The sequence below is a fragment of the Mirounga leonina genome, unplaced genomic scaffold (assembly GCF_011800145.1).
Source record: "Mirounga leonina isolate KUSES-001 unplaced genomic scaffold, KU_Mleo_1.0 Mir_126, whole genome shotgun sequence".
Taxonomy (NCBI): Eukaryota; Metazoa; Chordata; class Mammalia; order Carnivora; family Phocidae; genus Mirounga; species Mirounga leonina.
This window is the reverse complement of record NW_023270314.1, coordinates 5424261-5439018: the sequence shown is the minus strand read 5'-3', so window position 1 is coordinate 5439018 and position 14758 is coordinate 5424261.

Below are 14758 nucleotides of genomic sequence, written 5' to 3'. Positions count from 1 at the left end.
GGGATAAGGAAGGGAAGGTTTTACGAATAGTTCTGTAAAACAAGGTAGAGCTACGGTTAAAGAAATACTGTTCATCACTATCAATGTTATATCATTATTATTTATGTGACTGGCACATTGATATAACAAGGCAAAATCCAGGTTACAAATTTAGTTGCTTTCTCTAAGAATAGTTTTTGTCTTGTATATTTTTAATATAGTCTTGACTAAAGATAGAAAGTTGTCTTTTAAATTTCAATCTCAATGATATAATGAACGATAATGTGTTCAGATTCAAGAACAGTAGTCTACTTTCTCTATATTTTGCCTAACGTATGAGAGAGCTGCAAAGTACATACAATCAGCCTTTTCTTGTGATTTAGGGAATTCTATAGAAATTGGTTAAATAACAGGAAGAGTTCTGGTTGTCTATTGCTGCATAAAAAATAATTAAATCTTAGTGGTGTAAAAAGGCAACCATTTTATTAAGCTATGTTTCCTATGGGTAAAGAATTCAGACAGGGCATAGCCAGATGGTTTATGTATCAGAACTCCACTAGAGAAACAGCACGAGCAGGATATATGTGTATTAAGAAACTTATTGCAAAGAATTGGCTTTCATCATTGTGGGGGCTAATTAGGCTAGTCTGAAATCTGCAGGGCAGGCTCTCAAGAAGGGCAAGCTTGAAAATCTTGGACAGGGGCTGCTACTGCAGTCCACAGGTGGGATTTCTTTTTCCTCAGGGAATCAGTTCTGTTTTTAAAGCCTTTCAACTGATTGGATCAGGCTAACCCAGATTACCCCGGATAATGTTTTTTACATAAAGCCAACTGATTGTAGATGTTAATCATGACTACAAAATTACCTTCATAGCAACACCTCAATTTGTGTTTGACTGAATAACTGGGTACTATAGCCTAGCCAAGTTTGACATATAAAACTGACCATCACAGTTTGTCTCTGCTCCACAATGTCTGGGAATTCATCTGGGAAGACTCACATGGCTGGGGTGGTCCAAAATGCTGGGTAACCATGAGAAGATTCTTCACTCGTGGTTCTGGTGCTGGACTTAAAGGCTAAGCTCAGCTGACCCTGTCATTTGGAGCTCCTCGTCATGGCCTCTTCATTTGTCTTTGGCTTCTCACAACATGGTAGCTGGGTTCTGGGAAGGAGCAAGCTGAAAGGAAGTGCTGTGAAGGAAAACTGCAAAGAGAACAGGCAGAAGCTGCATGGTCTTTACTGATCTAGCCTCAAAAATCCCGAAGTCTCACTTCTGCATTTTATTGATTACAAACATGCCACAAAGTCTGACCCAAGAGGGGGGAACTAGACTCTGCCTTTGATGGAGGAGTGGCGAGGTCACATTGCATGAGAGCACATAGGATGGAAGATATTGTTGCAGCCATCTTTGGAAAATATTGTCTGCCACAGGACATGAAAATGTACAAGTCTTTGCCAATTGGAATAAAAGAAATGTTTAGAAGTTCACTAACTGTTCATCAGCTCGCCTCAGACACTCAAAAACGGCAGAATTTAATAGCATTAAAATTGATCTCTCTAAATATGTTGCTCTTTTCTCACATTTAAAAACCTATCAAGTTGGGGCTTATTACTAAAAATATGATAATTTGGGACTGCTCTGGGACTAACCCACTTAATTTCAGTGACCTTTTGGGAGTGAAGTAGATATTGGAAAGTGTATTAATGATCTATTGCCATGTAACAGATTACTACAAACTTAGTGGCTTCAAAAAACATACATTTATTGTCTCATGGTTTCTTTGACTCAGGAGTCTAGGCATGGCTTAGCTGGGTTTTTTGGTTCAGGTTCTCTCACAAGACTGCAATCAAGATTGTTGTTCAGGGATGGGGTCTCAGCTGAAGCTGGACTGAGGAAGGAGCCTCTTCCAAGTTCACATGATTGTTGGTTGCCAGGATTAAGTTCCTTGTGGGCTGTTGGACCAAAAGTTCCAATTTCTAGTTGACTATTTGCTGGAGGCTACCCTTTGTTCCTAGCTATGTGGGTCTCTCCTTATGGAAGCTTGCTTCATCAAAGCTAGCAAGGGAGAGAGTCAATGGAGAGAGTCTGCTAGCAAGATGGAAGTTACAATCTTAGGTAATAAAATCATAGACATGACAGAGCATCCCCTTTGTTGAATACTGCTGGTTGAAAGCAAGTCACAGTTTCCACTCACACTGAAGGGAGGGACTTACACAAAGTTATGAATACCAGAAGACAGGGCTAATTTGGGGCCATCTTAATGTCTGTCCATCACAGAAACATTAGATGCAATTACCAGAGCTTAGGCTAAGTCTTCTCTTCCTGATCATAGTCTCTGTGACAGAAAGCATTTGATATATAAGTGGGAGTGGGGGTCCAATCCAGGATGACAAGCAATTCTGAACTGATAGATGAAACACAATAGTGGAAAATGTACAACTCATTTGAATTCTAGGTGGTCAGGCAGATAGGTAGCCAGAAAGCAGTTCATTTCAAGGAAATGTTTCAGTAACACCTGAAAAAAGATAAGGTCTAGATGTTGGTTCTGGGAGTTTCTGGAGGGACACTGACAAGAGTAAGCCAGATAAACCACAATTTTATAGGAACCATGGATCTGAGTAGGTTACTGAAGTAGAGACTTATGTCTGGGGGACAAAGCAAGGGCCCATTTGCCAGAATTATAGAGTAAAGGACTTTAAAAATATCTAAGTTCTCACCTAGGCTTAAATATCTGCGAAGTCTGGGAGAATATATCTATGGATTTATCAGTAAGTATGTTGATTTTGATTGTAGGAACTGAGAGAGTGGGAAGCTTGCTCCTTTCTGGGAGGGGAAGCACCTATGGGCTCTCTGCTTGTTGCCATTGGCTGAGGCCACCCTGCCATGGCTGCCCAAGGAACCCGTGCGGTACCTGGGTGTGAGGAAGCATGGTGGTCAGAAATGAGAGCAACTGTCAGCTGCACTGTCGAACTCCGGGTGGAGGCAACAGGTAGCCAGAAAGTGGGTGCCTAATTCTACATCTTCTCAACTCCTATCCCTTCTGCTATTCCTGCTGGACCACCAGCTGAAAGTGGCTCATTTGCACACGAGTTTTTACCATCTAAATGCACTGATCTAACATTGATAATTGATCTGGTTCCTATTTTTTTAATAATTTTTTAAAGATTATTTATTTATTTATTTGAGAGAGAGAATGAGAGAGAGAGAGAGCACATGAGAGGGGGGAGGGTCAGAGGGAGAAGCAGGCTCCCCGCCGAGCAGGGAGCCCGATATGGGACTCCATCCAGGGACTCCAGGATCATGACCTGAGCCGAAGGCAGTCGCTTAACCAACTGAGCCACCCAGGCGCCCCTGGTTCCTATTTTTTTAAAAAACAAAAGTCTTTCAGTATAACTCTTTCCTGACCTCCAAGACTTGGAAGCTGTTGAAATATTTTCTGGCACTTTGAAAAGCACAGAATTCTCTGTGCAGTCCCTCTCTGGATCAGAACATGAAGGTGAAAAATCTGGAATGTCTTCTAAGTACTCATACACAGTGAAGTATTTTGTAAAGAGACAGAGTTAGCTATTACAAAATCCAGGAAAAGCCTTCTAGCAGCCTCAGTCCAAACCATTCACCAGACACTAAAACAAATGAAATTGAATTGCAACTCCCAGGTGATGTCAGTTGGAAAAAAATTGAGAACTATTTTTGATTTTGGCTTTCTTTGAAAAATGAAGCATATTTTATGGAAAGAGAAGTATTCTTATTGTGTCTGAATAAAATTTCTGCATGAGTTCTTTGTGGCAGTAAATAATATGTATGTCTTGGATACTTACCTGTGGTTGATAGTTCTCCAGTAATTTATTGGTAATAGGCTTTAACGGTGAGATACACAATTTCTCAAAATTGCTTCTCTAAAACATAGCTTTATATTTCTATCCCCTTTTCAATTGTACATAATACTATTTTCAATTTAGATACATATGTCCTATTTTCCTTTTTTTAAAAGGCATTTTGTTTTATTGAAGTATAACATATACACCGAACTTTGCATGAGTTACAAATGTACACCTGGACAAATGATTATACAGTGAATACCCCCAGGTAAGTACTAATCAGATCAAGTATTAGAATATTACCAGGATCCAATCTTTCTCCACAAAGAAAACCACTATCTGGATTTCTAACATCATGCATTTGTTTTATCTATTTTTGTACTTCATATAGATGAACTCTTATAGTATGTCCTCTTGTATGTGACATTTTCATACAAAGTATGTTTAGAAAATGTATTCATGTTGCTGTGTATAACAAAAATTGTTCATTAATTTTCAGTGCTGTATAGCATTCCATTGTATAAGTATAATGTAAATCATTCATTCTAATATTTGATGGAAATACCAGTTTCTAGTTTGGAGCTATCATGGAAAATGTTGCTATGCACATTCTTCTACATGGCTTTTGCTCCACATTTCTGTGAGGCAGGTACCTAAGGGTAGAATTGCTTGGCTATAGGGTATGAGCAGTTCAGCTTTAGTAGATACTCCCAAATGGTTTTCTAAAGTGGCTGTACTAACTTATATTCCTGCCAGAAAATGCTTTGAGGGGAAAATTGAGCTTGCCTTTCCATACTTCCCTTCTTTCTTGGATATTTGTCCCTTAAACTCTCACTGTTTTGGAATCTCTCATATGCCATCAATCAAATATTTAAAACTATTTTGTCTACCTTTCTTAGTTCTCCTCTGTCCCAGCAGGAGGTTGCTCTGTAGAAGTTGAATTGACTATTACTCAGAACAGAAAACCAGTCTGCATGTCCTTTGAGCCTCAGAAACAGTAAACGCTAACTTTTATTTTTGTTCTCCTAAAGAAAGAAATGAATAAGAATTAAAAGGCAAGTGAATATAAACAGAAAAACAGGAGGGAATAGCATACATAAAGACAAGGGCATAATGTATGCAGGGAATCATAAGTAGTTTAGTGTTGTTGGATCATAAATTGTGAGATGGTAGTAGAAAAATTATAGAAGCCATGTTATAAAAGACCGTAATGCAATACTAAAGAGCTTGGATTTTTATCTGAAAGCTGAGGGGAATCATTGGTCATTTAGTCTAGGAAGTAATAGGATCAGATTTTAATTTTCTAAAATTTATATTGAAAGCTGTATGGAATGTACCTGAGGGGCCAAGACTGGGATCTAGAAGATTAGTATTGTGAAATGGTATAAAAGAAAGATAGAGCCTAAATTAGAGAAAAGGGAACAGACTCAAAATATGTTTGGATGGTTAAGTCTGTAAGGAAAATGAAGAAAAAGTGAGAAATGACTGCCCAGGGTCTTGCTTGGGTGAGCAGGTGGACGATGGTGTCAATAGCTGACACATGGATAACAGCAGGTGGGAGTCTCTTGCACTGGTAAAAGGGGGAGGCAATGAGGAATCCACTCTGGACAATGTCAATTTAAAGGTGCCTTTGGGAAACACAGGTACATACATGAGTATGGAACCTGAAGAAACTGTGAGGGGCTGGAGATGAATAAGATTTGGGAGTTAGCGGTCTATAATAGGTAGTTGTAAAAACCTTAAGATCAATTAGATAACTCAGATGAGACAACTCATGTAGAGCCAGAAGGAAAATGGACCAAAGACAAAACATCACCATTAGAATGACAAGCAGAGGAAGATGGAAAAATAAAGCAGGTCAAATAAGCATTACCAGAGAAGCAGAAAGAGAATCAGGACAGAGAAATGTAATCAAACCAATGAGATACGTATTTTAAGGAGGGAGAGATTAGCAGTGTTGAAGTTGGAGAGGGGATTTCTGAGATAACAAATGTATTTATTACACCTGGACATTAGAACCTCATGGCTTTAGTTGACTAGAAGGGAAAGAAGCCAGATCATAGTGATCTGAGAAATGAATAAAACTTACTCTTGTGATGTTCAGATGAGAAAGAAGTGAGAGACAATTGTAAGGCTAAAAGATAAGGGTGAAAGGATATATATTTTTTTAATTATGGGGGATGTTTGCACATGAATTGGAGAGGGAAGGGCTATATATAACATGCAAGGAGCAACTGGGCTGATCTCGAGAGGTCAGGAGAGGGTTACAGATTGAGAAAATTTGGAACTATAGTTAGAGACTTTAGAAGTGTGACAATTCTGAGTAATTGCAGGATTCTTCGCTTTCTCTGTAATGCTTTTCTGAAATATTTGAATTTTTATGGTAACATGCATTATTGTTATAACCAGAAAAAGCAATAAAGATTAAAACAAAGATGCAGTGAAGCATTGGATTTCCATAAAGATCTAAGAAAATCAGTGAGGAAGGTCCTCAAAATATGAAATTAGATTATTGAATATTATTCTCCTTGTACCTTTGTTATTTAAATGAAAACACTTACTTGAAAACCAAGAACTTGACTATTTGTGGGGGCATCATTTGGATTTTTTCCTGAATCAATAAAGGAGCATTCCTCTGAAGGGAAAAATTGTTTCCTAAATATACACGTCATATAATTCATTAGCAAACATTATCCTAGGAAGACTGCTTAGAGGCATTTAATCATCTATTATTTTCTTTCTCTGAATAGTACTTGAGATATTATTTGTAGCATAATTTGCTTGATTCAGTACTATGTTTAACAATTCCAAAAATAACCTATTGATTCTGGCAAAAATTTGACAAGGGAAAGGATTTGGCAGAGAGAAACGTTATACTTCATGAATTAGCGCCTTGTACCACTCAGTCATTTTCCCCTTTTGCTAGATTGTCCCTTTTGGTCTAGCTCAGAAGCTAGCAAATGAAAAATGAAAAACTATCTATTATAACTGAGTGATGGGGAAAGCAAGATGCTTAAGTGAAAGTCACAGAATATTATAAATTCATGTAAAATTCTGAGGACTCCTCTCTCGTCCTTCCTGCACTGGATGGACGTGGGGCAGAATATCTATTGTATTGCTGAGCGTTGTACTAAGAAAACTGTATAACATCGGTAGTGGTTGGTGCAGTCTGATCCAGTCTGCTCTTCTGTGATGGACAACATGATTCCTCCATGTTTCCTGTATCCAGGAAATAGGGGGCTTCATTTTGAATGCAGCTCTGATCAGATGGTCCTGGCTGCTGGGAGCTCTGTAATGAATGGGCTGGAGGCTGAGAGTATTGGGAAAGCAGAAATATCTGCCATGGCAGGTGGAGTAATGATTACCTGGAAACTAAAAAAGTAAAGATGACGGAGCCTCTGCCTTTGAGGATGGCCCACAGTGGAGATCCTACTCATTGGTGTGGTGCTGGCACATCATGAGCACAGCCTGGGGGGGCAAGGGTTCCTGGAGGGAGGGTGTAAGAGCAGCTTAGTGGGTGAGAGAACATGTGGTAGCAAATTCCCTGGGTCTGGGCTCAAGCCTTGGTGTGATGTGACCTTTGGTTATTCATTTATTCTTTCATCAACAGGAAAGAATGAGAATAATAATAATTTTCCTGTTTTTTTTTTTTTTATAACAAGTGGTTAAAAGGACTGGTTTATTCTGTACAGATATAGATGAGACATGTTTGTAAAATCTCAAGCACTATTACAATTTTTTAAAATTGATTAGTAATGGGTGCGCCTGGGTGGCTCAGTGGGTAAAGGCTCCGACTCTTGATTTCGGCTCAGGTCATGATCTCAGGGTCGTGAGATTGAGCCCCATGTTGGGCTCCATGCTCAGCATGGAGCCTGCTTAAGGTTCTCTCTCTCAAATAAGTCAAACAGAGAAAGACATGTATCATATGATCTCACTGATATGAGGAATTCTTAATTGCAGGAAACAAACTGAGGGTTGCTGGAGTGGGGGGTGGGTGGGAGGGATGGGGTGACTGGGTGATAGACACTGGGGAGGGTATGTGCTCTCGTAAGCGCTGTGAATTGTGCAAGACTGTTGAATCTCAGATCTGTACCTCTGAAACAAATAATGCAATATATGTTAAGGAAAAAAAAAAGAAGAAGAAGAAGGTAGCGGGAGGGGAAGAATGAAGCGGGGGAAATCGGAGGGGTAGATGAACCATGAGAGACGATGGACTCTGAAAAACAAACTGAGGGTTCTAGAGGGGAGGGGGGTGGGAGGATGGGTTAGCCTGGTGGTGGGTATTGAGGAGGGCACATTCTGCATGGAGCACTGGGTGTTATGCACAAACAATGAATCATGGAACACTTCATCTAAAACTAATGATGTAATGTATGGGGATTAACATAAGAATAAAAAAAAATTAAAAAAAAAAAGGTTCTCTCTCTCGCCCTCTACCCCACTCTGCCCCCGCTCTCACACACACTCTCTCTCTAAAACAAAATTGATTAGTAATGACATAGTTATGACATGTTCACAAATAGCACATGTTGCATTTTGCATGAAATCATAGTGATACAAGAGTAACATATCAAGTGCTGAGAGAACAGACAAGAGGGAGATCATTTCCTGCTGGAGAGACAGAGGACGGCTTCATGAGGAAAGCAGTGTTTCAGCTGGGCCTCAAAGTTAGATAGGAATTTGGTAGTTGGAAATGAAAAGACTCTTCCAGGGGGAGAAAACTGGGTGAGCAAAGGCCTAAAATGAAGAAAACAAAAGACATGAAAATAATAAATAAATCCTAAAATTTTCATGGTGCTTTGTGATTTACAATGTGTTTTTTTGTTTTGTTTTGTTTTGTTTTGTTTTGTTTTTTTACTGGTTAGGAATACCATGCAATTTGGCTGTAGTGTGCTTTTGAGGCTGGAGAGAGAGAAGCTTGAGGATCCAGGCTGAGGTAATATTTTGGAGAAATTTGAATTCTTTCTTAAGGAATATGCATAGAAATGAACAACCCACATAGATAAAAAAAATGTTGTGAACAGGGATTCCAGTTCTCTGTTGTCACTGTGGAACATGCATACCACATGTGATTGGTATGTTAGTAGATTGTGTGTTTTATAGATGGGATTTATTTCTCTTTTCTAGATACTTTCCTACAGCTGTACATTTTGCGGGGCTTGAATGATGCCTTTTGTATCTAACTCTTCTCTGACCCTTCATACCTTTCCTGGGTACTTGTACTTCTTGCCTGGGCACGTGGCTTTTAGTCTCTTCACAGACCATGCAGTCAAGGGCTTCCAAATTCATGTCATTGCTCTTACTCTACCCCTCCCCTGTTCAGAATCCCACAGTGATTCTGCATTGAGTTCTGAATAAGCTTTGGACTGCTTTGCCTGGCATTCATCTTACCTGGCTGAAAATCACCTTTCCAGTTCTATCTCCTCTATTATTCTCTGACGGATGCCCTATATTTCAACCATTCTCTCTCTTTTTCTCTTTCCCTCCCTTTCTCTCTCTCTCTTCCTGTCTTTCTTCCCTAAACACAGTTTGGGCCACTTTGACCTTCCCCTGAGCTCCCTTCCCATGCATTCCAGTTGTACCTATCATTCAAGAGTGAACTCAAATGCCAGTTCTTATACAAAGTCTTCTCTGGCCCTTACATCTGGAAGGGATCATTCATGCTTTTAACTCATAATAGGTAACACTTTTAGATAGCTTACTATGTGCTAGGCACTCTCTTCAACCTTTTACATGAATTAACTCCTTTCATCCTTGTAACACCACCTGTAAAGCAGGTATAATTACTGTTCCTATTTTGCAGATGAGAAAACTGAGGCATATCCTTATCTTGCCCAACATTACATTGCAAATAACTGGCATAGTGGTGATTTGAACCAAGGTACTCTGACATCAAGAGTTGTGCTAACTGCTATGTTATTATATGGCCTCTTGCACCACCTTATAATAGTTGGCGTGTGCCTATGGCACTTAGTATTTTTAATTTGATTGCTTGTAGATTTACTCTGTCCACTTTGCCTGACCCTGGGCCTTTAACCCTTGGGAACCCACCTACTATGATTGGAAATGCATGCATTAAGAGAGAAATCTGGGTATCCTGTTTCTGACAATGGCCAAAGTCCTTCTAATTTTTATCCTAGTCTAGCCTTGGTCCTTAATTCTTACCCCATTACTACATTTACTTTACCTTTGTCTTTGTCTCATATACTGGCATTTGTACTCTATTCTTGTACCTGATGACCAATGTACATCTCATTTTTCTCTTTGTTTCCCTTGCATGTGTTTCTGTGCTCCTTGGGTTTCTGCTACATCTGGCTTTCAGGCCTGAGATCCAGGGCCAACATGGCTGGTATTCCTCCCCCAGCTTTTCTTGGGAGAAGGAATCAGAAACTGCTGGATTATAAATTCCTAAGGGCAGAGATTTTATCAGCCTGTATCTTACAGAGCAAATATGGTGTCTTCCACATAGGAACTCAATAATCTTTTATTGAATAAAAGGATGAGCAAATGGAAGTGGCCACCATCTACTTATTGTCCTTGACTGCTAGTAATGCCTTCTCCGATGATTTTTACTCTTACCTGTTTCTCACACTATCCTTTATGTTGAATCCTGATTCAACCTTGGTTCTCCAAATCTTGTGGGTCCTGCTGTGACTCAGTTGAGTTAAAACAGCAGGTGCTTATTGGGCACAGAGAGGATATAACGTAAGATGCAGACACTGATTTTAAAATAATTTCATTGTCATTGTCTCATAAAGTCTCGGACATATAAAAACTTGTTATATTAAAAATACAGTTTCAGATGAATGTAGTTATTACAAGTAGATACACGACTAAACAACAAGTAACAGGACAGACAATAATTTTGGGGAAGAGGACAGGGTCATTTCAGGCAGAGATAGCTAACAAAGGATTTCAGAAGAAGGTAGAATTTTATTTTTATTTTTATTTTTATTTTTTATTTTTATTTATTTATTGAGAGAGAGAGAATGATAGAGAGAGAGCATGAGAGGGTGGAGGGTCAGAGGGAGAAGCAGACTCCCTGCTGAGCAGGGAGCCTGATGCGGGACTCGATCCTGGGACTCCAGGATCATGACCTGAGCCGAAGGCAGTTGCTTAACCAACTGAGCCACCCAGGCGCCTGAAGAAGGTAGAATTTTAAAAATTTATTTCTTTTTCTTTTTTTAAAGTTTTTTCTTAAATTCCAGTTAGTTAATATACAGTGTAATATTAGTTCCAGGTGCAGAATTTAGTGATTCATCACTTATATATAACACCCCGTGTTCATCACAAGTGTCCTCTTAATCCCCATCACCCATTTAACCCATCTCCCCACCCACCTTCCCTCCAGCAACCCTCACTTTGTTCTTTATAGTTAAGATTCTGTTTTATGGTTTGCCTCTCTCTTTCCTCCCCCATGTTCATTTATTTTGTTGCTTAGATTCCACATATGAGTAAAGTCATATGGTATTTGTCTTTCTCTGACTTATTTTGCTTGGCATAATACTCTCTAGCTCCATCCATGTCATTGCAAATGACAAGATTTCATTCTTTTTTATGGCTGAGTAATATTCCATTATATGTATATGTGTGTGTGTATATGTATGTATGTGTATATATACACATACATATACACACCACATCTTTCCATTTTATATATATATATAATGGAATATATGTATTATATATAATGGAATATATATATATAATGGAAGGATGAATGAATAAAGATGTGGGAAATATATATATATATATATATATATATATATATATGAATGAATAAAGATGTGGGAGATATAGATATATATATGTATCTTTATTCATTCATCAGTCCCACATCTTTATTCATTCATCAGTCAATGGACACTTGGGCTGTTTCCCTAATTTGGCTATTTTAGATAATGCTGCTATAAACATCAGAGTACGTGTATCCCTTTGAATTAGTATTTTTGTATTCTTTTTTTTTACTTTTAAATTAATTATATTTATTTTTTAAATTAACATATAATGTATTATTGGTTTCAGAGGTAGAGGTCAGTGACTCCTCAGACTTATATAACACCCAGTGCTCATTACATCACGTACCCTCCTTAAAGTCCATCACCCAGTTACCCCATCTCCCCACCGTCCTCCCTTCCAGCAACCCTCAGTTTGTTTCCTATGGTTAAGAGGCTCTTATGGTTTGTCTCCCTCTCTGATTTTGTCATGTTTTATTTTTTCCTCTCTTCCCCTATGATCATCTGTTTGGTTTCTTAAATTCTGTATTTTTTTATTCTTTGGGTAAATACCTAGTAGTGCAATTGCTGGATCATAGAGTAGTTCTATTTTTAACTTTTTGAGGAACCTCCATACTGATTTCCAGAGTGGCTGTACCAGTCTGCATTCCCATGAACAGTTCAAGAGGGTTCCCCTTTCTCCACATCCTTGCCAGCACCTGTTTCTTGTGTTGTTGATTTTAGCCACTCTGACAGGTGTGAAGTGATCTCATTGTAGTTTTTTTTTTTAAGATTTTTTTTTTTTTAATTAGAGAGAGAGAGAGAGCATGAGAGGGGGGAAGGTCAGAGGGAGAAGCAGACTCCCCGCCGAGCAGGGAGCCCGATGTGGGACTCGATCCCGGGACTCCTGAGCCGAAGGCAGTCGCTTAACCAACTGAGCCACCCAGGCTCCCAGATCTCATTGTAGTTTTGATTTGCATTTCCCTGATGATCAGTGATGTTGGGCATCTTCTTAGGTGTCTGTTGACCATCTATGTGTCTTCTTTGGATAAATATTCATGTCTTCTGTCCATTTTTAATTGGATTATTCATTTTTGGGGTTTTATAAGTTCTTTAGTTATTTTGGATACTAACTAACCCTTTATCAGATATGTCATTTACAAATATCTTCTCCCATTCTGTAGGTTGCCTTTTAGCTTTGTTGATTGTTTCCTTTGCTGTGCAGAAGGTTTTTATTTTGATGAAGTCCCAATGTTTATTTTTGCTTTTCTTTCCTGTGCCTTGGAAACATATCTAGAAAGAAGTTGCTATGGCTAATGTCAAAGAGGTTACTGTCTGTGTTCTCTTCTAGGATTTTTATGGTTTCAGGTCTCACATTTAAGTCTTTAATCCATTTTGAATTTATTTTTGTGTTTGGTGTAAGAAAGTGGTCCAGTTTAATTCTTTTGCATGTAGCTATCCAGTTTTTCCAACACCATTTGCTGAAGAGACTGTCTTTTTCCCCATTGGATAGCCATTCCTGCTTTGTGGAAGATTCATTGACCATATAGTTGTGGGCTCATTTCTGGGTTTTCTATTCTGTTCTATTAATCTATGTGTCTATTTTTGTGCCAGTACCATACTCTTTTGATCACTACAGCTTTGTAATATAAGTTGAAGTCTGGAATTGTAAAAAATAACATATAATTTGCTATCTTAACCATTTTTAAGTGTATGATCAATACACTTAAAATATACTTAAGAGTGTTAAGTATATTCACATTACTGGGGCACCTGGGTGGCTCAGTCGTTGGGCATCTGCCTTCGGCTCAGGTCATGATCCCAGGGTCCTGGCATCGAGCCCTGCATTGGGCTCCCTGCTCAACCAGGAGCCTGCTTCTCCCTCTCCCACTCCCCCTGCTTGTGTTCCCTCTCTAGCTGTCTCTCTCTCTGTCAAATAAATAAATAAAATCTTAAAAAAAGAAAAAAAAGTATATTCACATTACTGTGTAACAGATCTCTAGGACTGTTTTGTCATGCGAAACAGAAACTCCTATACTTATTAAACAACTCCCCATTTCTCCCTTCCTCCTAGTTCCTGGTAACCACCATTTTACTTTCTGAATCTGTGAATTTGACTACTTCAGATCCCTCATATAAGTGGGGTTGTACAGTATTTGTCTTTTTAAGAAGAATGTAGATTTCAATCTATGTCTTTAAAGATGGGTGTGACTGAATAGGCAGAGATGAAAGGGGGTATGTAAGGTAAATGGATTAGTATAGTGTGGAAAGGTATATTTCCTTAGCATATACTGAGATAGCTAGAAGCTGAGGCATATTCCTTATTTATTTACCTTGGGGCATTCCTCTTAGGTTATGGATATTTTGGCTGGTAGTCACTGTATATACTTATACCTGACTTTACCTGTGGTTTTCAACTTGGGGAGGATCTTTGGACATTAGTTATATAGACTGATCAATGTAAATTGTGGTCCAGAAGATAAGAAGATTGGGGTTTCAAAGCATGGACACTTGGGTTCATTGTTTTTACTTTAAGTGTGATGAAATGGAGTATTTGGATTTGGCTTTGAAACAAAGATTTCTTGTTTATTTGTTTTTTAAAGAACCAACCCATTAAGTTAGGAAATCTATATACAGGTTTATGTAATAATGAGCACAGGCACGTGGATAACAAATTTCAACACCCGTTTTACTGTTGTGTTGCTCTTTTAATCAATACTTCTATATCATTAGGAACCAGTAAATATTTTTTTACCTATGGCTTGCAAGAGACAAGGCTCTGACACAGTTCTGAGGCTTTTAGGTGCAGTCTCCTTGAGTTTTGTGCTTAATCTTACTGGACGGGTCACATGACTCTCCTTCACATTTGGACAGGACCAGACCTCACATAAGGGACCACTACAAGTCCATGTGGTACCTTAGTGTGAATTAGGAAAAGGGCTTCAGTTTTCTTCAAGACACATAACTTCTATCTGATGGAATATTGTCTTGACAGATACCTGCTGCTATCTGCTAGAACATTGTAATAATTTGGTCAACTATATGAACAGTGGCCTGTAGGGTTGTGCAGTACACAGCCTGTGCAACTCTATGTAAGAGTCTTTCAGAAGCACAATGGTAGTCAACAGAAAATGGAGCAGTGCAGCTGGGTCACTCTCTGTGAAGGCATAGGAGTTAACAGCCATGGATTTTGCCCTGTAGATGTGTCAGAGGGCAAAACAAGATGGAAACCCAGAACTTGGGT